The 6,898-nt window shown below is 40.0% G+C and overlaps 1 long non-coding RNA gene across 2 annotated transcripts; it reads left to right on the top strand.

Annotated features, from left to right (window-relative positions):
• The first annotated feature begins 585 nt into the window (after positions 1-585).
• Positions 586-3,526, top strand: LOC135745370 (uncharacterized). 2 transcript variants are annotated; one of them, XR_010531204.2, is made up of 4 exons: positions 586-617; positions 1,849-1,926; positions 2,738-2,815; positions 3,263-3,526. It is a non-coding gene; the product is annotated as an uncharacterized lncRNA (long non-coding RNA). The 2 variants fall into 2 exon arrangements; XR_012336488.1 differs by lacking the exon at positions 586-617 and adding an exon at positions 1,215-1,269.
• The last annotated feature ends 3,372 nt before the right edge of the window (positions 3,527-6,898 follow it).

The raw sequence follows: 6,898 nt of genomic DNA, 5'->3' as shown, positions 1-6,898 counted from the left end.
AAAAACATCAGAGTGCAATAATATGCAGAAATATGAACCTGCCATTAGCACTGCATTTTGTTGAATTTAATCATCCTATTACTTCATTATTGTATATAGGAATGGAGAGGGGATTTCGATTTCCATCTAGAAGTTGAGGTGAGTTTGACCAATTTTTACTTAGACAGGAGGCCTTTTAGGTATATAAAATGCGAACATTGGTACACATGGTTTAAAAGTAGATTTTGATTTGGGTCGCTTTTATAGGTGTTATGATATTAAAAATGAATGGGACTTACATCGTTTGGTATCTTATTTAAATGTAGGCCTACACTCTAAAAACTCCTGGGTTATTTCTTCAACCCATATTCTGGGTTATTTGTGTTGGGTTAAAATTATGGGTTATTTTTTCAGAGAGTAACCATTTTCTGGGTTATAGGGCTAATATTGTGACCCAATTCCTGGGTTGTTTGGGTTTCTGGGTTATTTTTCAAAGATTAACCCATGTTCTGGGTTAACGCCCCGCCCCCCGCTGTTCTGGAATTTTCTCACAACAGTCGATTGAAATAACTGTCACTTCACGGAGTTCGCGGCGCGCTCGATCCGTTTTGGCCTGGCTTCTTCGTTGTGTATTCAAGGTAAGCAAGTATTTTAAGTGTCAATGTAACGTAAACTTTCTGTGTCCATGTCCCCGTTGCTTATCTCATTGTTATAATACCGGTAAAAATACGATAAGTACAGGGCAGCTATGACTTCGTGCAACGTTAAGGGGGTCGGGGGTTAAGGGGGAACACCGACGAGAAGCGCCGCGCCGTATATAAGACCACTCGTATCCCGCACTTTCTCAGTTTATGGCCAGCAATATTGTTATGTTTAAGGACATTATGGAATTAAGATATATCAGTACTATGTTATGGTTGTACTGTATAATTAAATACAATCGTTGCTGAGTCTGCAGTCTGAACACTTTACCTCAGAGCGTCCGTAAACTGAATGAATTTAGAATATCATCTGAAAATCCAATATCAACAAATTTTCATGAAAGTAGCTGATTTCTGTAAATGAATGCAAAATTTAATGTACATTACAGCACATGGTGAAGTCTGTATATACATTAACGACGATTTGAGACAAATAAGTGTAAATTTAAAACTATGTACATGGCGCTCGGCGCCGCATACAGACGCAAAATGGCGCCGCAGGTACACACACTTACTGTACCCTGTGTCTCTTCGTCCCTAGCTCCCGAGGTCGTGAATCAGTTTATCATGTACACAGGTTCGGGCACTGGTAAGGACTTTAGCTCGCTTGACATTGGGACACTGTTCACTTATTATCCTGTGATGTGGCTGCTTAATCGTGTTGTGATCACTCACAGCTGTTACTCATCAACAACCGGCAAAACCAACAGCTCTCTGACTTATTTTTTAAACAATACATTGTGAAAAACGCTGTCATTATCCTCTTATATATCCGTGCTTAAAATTGGAGGAATATGATTACGTTTTAAATATAATTTTTTTAAACAATTTTAAATAAATATTATTATTTTAAATATTGAGTAGATTGTGGTCCCTTACTGTCTAGAGATTTGTGTCTATATTTAAAACTAAAACAAATGTTTGTCTTTATAAAAATTCTGTCGCATTTCATGAAGTTTATTAAGTCGATATTCAGAAAAGGTCACGTGATTTCCGGTAAGGGAACATGGGGACCATCGATGCTCACTGGGTTTTGCTTTGCTTTGAGTTATGTTTACCAGCTGCACCATGCTTATAATATTATAGAATGCTCTACTGGCTGAAGTAGTGAGATTTAAAGAACCAGGTCAAGTCTTCAAATTGTTGCTAACCTCTATGTTTTCTCCAGGTCTGTTTAAATGGACAGCTTTGTCACTGATAAGCTAACTGAGTGGCGGCTGTTTGAGCTGACAGAGACATTTTTGAGGTGAGCTTTTTACTCGTATTGCCCTCATATTATCTATCTATACCTAAACATTTTTCTTTAAAGGAAAACTACACCGTTTTCAATATTTTACTATGTTTTTACGTCAGCTTTGACGAAATAATACATCCCTGTTTTTTTCAATGCGTGCAGTCCATCGTGTACAGCATGTCGTGAATGTGTTAGCATTTAGTCTAGCCCCATTCATTCCTTAGGATCCAAACAGGGATGAATTTAGAAGCAACAAAACACTTCCATGTTTTCCCTATTTAAAGACTATTACATAAGTAGTTACACGAGTAAGTATGGTGGCACAAAATAAGAGGTGACAATATTTTAAGCGGATTAAAAAAATGAGAACTATGTTGTATGGCGGAAGAGCACTTAGTTTGCAGCACTTTGACCTCTGGTGCAGTAACATCTCTCCTGTGAACTCTCTCATCTTTTTCAAAATCAGTGTGATGATTGATGATGTTACCACCATTCAATATAGTTCTCATTTTTATCCGCTTAAAAAATTATGTAGTGCCACCATATTTACTGGTGTAACTACTCATGTAACAGTCTTTAAATAGGGAAAACATGGAAGTGCTTGGTGGCTTCTAAATTCACCCCTGTTTGGATCTTAAGGAATGAATGGGCTAGGCTAAATGCATTAATAACGCGCTGTACAAAGATGAACTGCATGCATAGAAAAAAGACAGGGATGCATTATTTCATCTAAGTTAAGGTAAGAACATAGTAAAATATTGAAAAACTTTTTCTTTAATAGGGATAGTTCACCCAAAAATGAAAATTCTGTCATTATTTACAGGCCATCTACAGGGTTGAGAAGAAGACTATCCGTCATTCCACTGAAGAGTCCCTGACAGCGTTCATACACCAAATGTCTGTAAGTACAATGGACCAGTTTCTCAGCACCACTCTGAGAGAGAATATTCTTAATTCTATAACTATACTGTTCATGTGAAAGAAGGCTATACAAGGGACATGTTTCATGTGAAAGCTAAAGGGTGAATCCTGGTTTAAAAAACAACAACTTCAAGGTTCCTCGCAGTTGTATTTCAGTTTTGGGTGATGCCATCTAAGGTAGCAATCTGACTAGAAAGTGAAGTTAAAGATGTTAAGTTTTATTACTCAGTGGTTCTTAACCCACATTTTCTTGTACACATTCATGACCCACTCAAAATGAAGACACCAATTAAGAACCTCAGCTCATTTGGCTTCCTTGTACAGTTAGTATCAGCATTATAACACAAACTGTTAGTCTATTATCTTGCTTACAATTTACTTTCTACACAATATTCACTTTATATCTTTCTGTCTCTGTCTGTTTTAGGTTGGAACAAATATGCTGGAATACAGTGGCGGCTCGTAACTGCTCATCCGAAGATGCGCTAATTCAAAATAAGTGTTCAGATTGTCATGTGTGTGGTTCCCTTTTCCAAAAAATGTGTCCTGCGTGTCGAGAGATCCTGTGTGCATCACGTGTTTTGTCAAAATAAGTGCCTGCTGCACATGCGTCAAAACCGTTTATGATACAATAGACGCTCATGTTCCTAAAATACACGGCAGACACTTCCTTAACAGTAAACTCTTATTACGCATGAGATTGTGCGAGCATCTCTTTTATCATAAACCCTTTAGACGCGTCTGCAGCAGGCACTTATTTTGACATGACACGTGATGCACACAGGATCTCTCAAAGCGCAGAACACATATTTTGAAATTACAAACCACACACATGACAAGCTACATACATGTTGTGACGAACTTTGCATCGAGCATCCTCGAATAAAGAAGTCACCGGCTGTCACTGGTGGAATACCTTCAGCAATCGCAGCCGTTCCCCTCTGGGAGATCTTACGCTGCACACAACCAATGTTTGAAGACTTAAAGCCTCAAGTTCAATCCAATTATTGAATGTTGTTAAATGTTTGAGAGAGAATGTTTGAGAGTTGTTTATTTTTCTATTTTTCCTTTCTAATGTTATTACAGTGTGACCTAAAATAAATAGGTCCAAGTGTGTGTTTTATATAGAATTTAATTTAATGCAATAAAAATTTTAAACTGCTTGAAGTGTGTAAGTGTCTGAATTTTTTCTTTTCTGAAATAAGGCATAGTGGCATAGTTACACAATTTAGGTTATCTTTGACCTTTGGTTAAAAAATCTACTAATTTCTGGGCTTTTCCACCCAGATATTGGGGTTGTTCTTTTGACCCAGAAGTTGGGTTATATTAACTACAATGTTGGGTTATTTTAACCCAGAAGTTGGGTCAGGTATTTCACCCAGAAGTTGGGTCAAAAAGAATTACCCATTTTTCTGGGTTGAAATAACCCAGAAATTAGTTGGTCCTTTTTAACCCAGGAGTTGGGTCAAAAATAACCCATTATGGGTTGTTTTTGACCCAGGAGTTTTTAGTGTGTATGTGTGTATTTGCTGCTTGTATTTTTTAATCTACTTATATTGATGGTTTGAGATTTATGGAACTTATATTTTGTTTACTAATGAATTATTGGAGTATTGTATGTAATTACCTTCATGTGTGTATAATTAGCACTCCCATTTATATTTTTCTCCACTTGGTGAAAATAATACCTTGATAAAGGCGATTTACTTTGCTGAAACATTGGTGGTAATGAATAAACTCTGCTTCAGTCAGTGTCGGGGGCGCCACCTGGTGGGCAGTGCTGAACAGTGCTCACCATAGCCTACAGGTATACAAATCACTTTCGCACTATTTATCTCAGAGATATTTGGTGCAAAAGAGAGAGCACACGAAAAAGAGTGTTTGAAACTCGTATCAGCAGATTCAAGCAGTTGTATTTATGTACTTGTGTTTGGGCTAGAAAATATTTAAAAAATTAAAAAATATTTTTGAAAAAAAATTGTACACACATGCAAGTCTCATGGCACAGATGCACATCAGCGGCTCTTTGACGTTCTTTCTCTCCTGACTGCAGGTTCTTCATTTCAGTACCATGTCATTCAGCTGGCTGCTGAGCCCTGGTCTGTTTGGCCCGGCATCTGCATTTTGTCACCCCCAGGTGTCCCTTATGCAGTCTCTGCAGCACATCCCCTTGTAAGGCGAATGGGATGACAAGGCTTGTGCCCCGCAGCAGCAGTCCATCATGCACCGTGAGCACTACTCTGTCAGGCCAGTAATGTCTCAGCGCTCCCTGTAATTGGCTTTTGTCAGGCCAATTGTCTGCCTTTAGGTGCTCACGTAAGCTGCTCAGATAATCTCCACTGACAGGAATGTTGTTGATGACAGAGTCAACATAGATGTTGGTGTCCTCTAGTAGGCTTGTATCTGTGTGTGCTCTTGCGGTTCTTAGGGGAGCACGCAACAAGGTGTCGGCTGTCCACAGGTTCTTGCCAGGGACATGATTGACTGTATAATTGTACCTCATGAGTCGCATTTTAAATCTTTGGATTCTTGGTGGGAGGTCATCCAAAGCCTTTCCGCCCAGCAGACTCACCAACGGCTTATGGTCAGTTTCCAACTCAAATGGTCTTCCTAGGATGAAACAGCCAAACCTTTCACAAGCCCACGTTGCAGCTAATGCCTCCTTCTCTACTTGAGCATAGCGCTGCTCTGTTGGTGTCATTGACCTGGACGTATATGTCACTGGTGACCACCTGGCTTCGCTCTTCTACAACAAGACTGCACCCAGGCCAAAGGAAGAAGCATAAGCCGAAATGTTTAGTGCACTGTTTGGGTTGTATAGTGCAAGCACTGGTGTGGATGACAGCTCTGTTTTTAACTGGTCAAAGGCGGCCTGCTGTTCTGTCCCGAAGTACCAGTGGTTCTTTTTGGACAGCAGGTCTCTTAGCACCTTGTCTTTTTGCCAAGTTAGGCAAGAAGCGGCCCAGCTGATTGACCATGCCCAGAAAACTTCTGAGTTCGCTGACATTTTTGGGTGCGTCCATCTCTTGCACTGCTCTTGTCTTTTCCAGATCTGGCTTCACTACATCTGCTGAAATCACATGACCCAGGAATTTGACTGTATGGCGTGTGAGCTCACATTTGTCTATGTTGAGCGTAATGCCTGCCTTTTGTGCCTTCTCTAACACCTTATGTAGCCGCCTATCATGCTCGTCCTGCGTCTCTCCCCAGACCAAGATGTCATCAATGTGACACAGTGCTCCCTCCAGTCCACCTGTCACTTCTGTCATCATCATCCTTTGAAAGTGCTCGGGGGCTGAAGCTATGCCAAAGGGTAGCCGGTTGAAATAATAGCGCCCAAAAGGCGTGATGAAGGTGGTGTATTTGGCAGACTCTTTTGTCAGTGGTACTTGCCAAAATCCCATATTGGCATCTAATTTGCTGAATACTGTTGCGCCAGCTAGCATTCCCAGAGTGTGCTCAACAGAAGGCCGGAGAAACTTTTCTCTGCAAACTGATTTATTCATCCTTGTGAAATCCACACAAATACGAACAGTACCTCCTTTTTCGGCACCACCACCATCCCGGCGCACCAATCTGTCGGCTCCTTAATCTTTGTGATTACGCCCATTCTTTTCACTGATTCCATAGTGATGCTGTCAACCCTACCCACAAGCTGGAGCTGTTCTATAGCCGGCCTTCCACGCAGTGCAGTGTGTAGGTTTTTTCACAACATAAATGTTCTCTTTGACTGTCTTTTCGCCTCTGCGCAGCATTTCTCTAGCTACACCTTCACCTTCTGTAGTAGGGGTGTGCAGCGGAGTCATTATTTTTATCTGTATTTGTATCTGTAACAATCTCAAAATTATTTATATCTGTATTTGTATTCAGATGGAACCGGAAGTGGGCGGGTCTTAAACCGGAAGTTTGTCATATTACATGAAAGTGGCATTTTAAATGAATTTTTACTTTTATTATAAATAAATAAAGCATTTATTGTGTCTTTCTGCACAGTTACATATGTGACCCATTCTGTCTAAATGAGTGGAAGGTTTTCAGAAAAAAATAAGTAGCCTACATTAAC

This window comes from Paramisgurnus dabryanus, chromosome 3 (assembly GCF_030506205.2).
Source record: "Paramisgurnus dabryanus chromosome 3, PD_genome_1.1, whole genome shotgun sequence".
In the NCBI taxonomy this organism is placed as follows: domain Eukaryota; kingdom Metazoa; phylum Chordata; class Actinopteri; order Cypriniformes; family Cobitidae; genus Paramisgurnus; species Paramisgurnus dabryanus.
The sequence above is the reverse complement of the archived record's forward strand: the minus strand, read 5'-3'. Positions and strand labels throughout refer to the sequence as shown.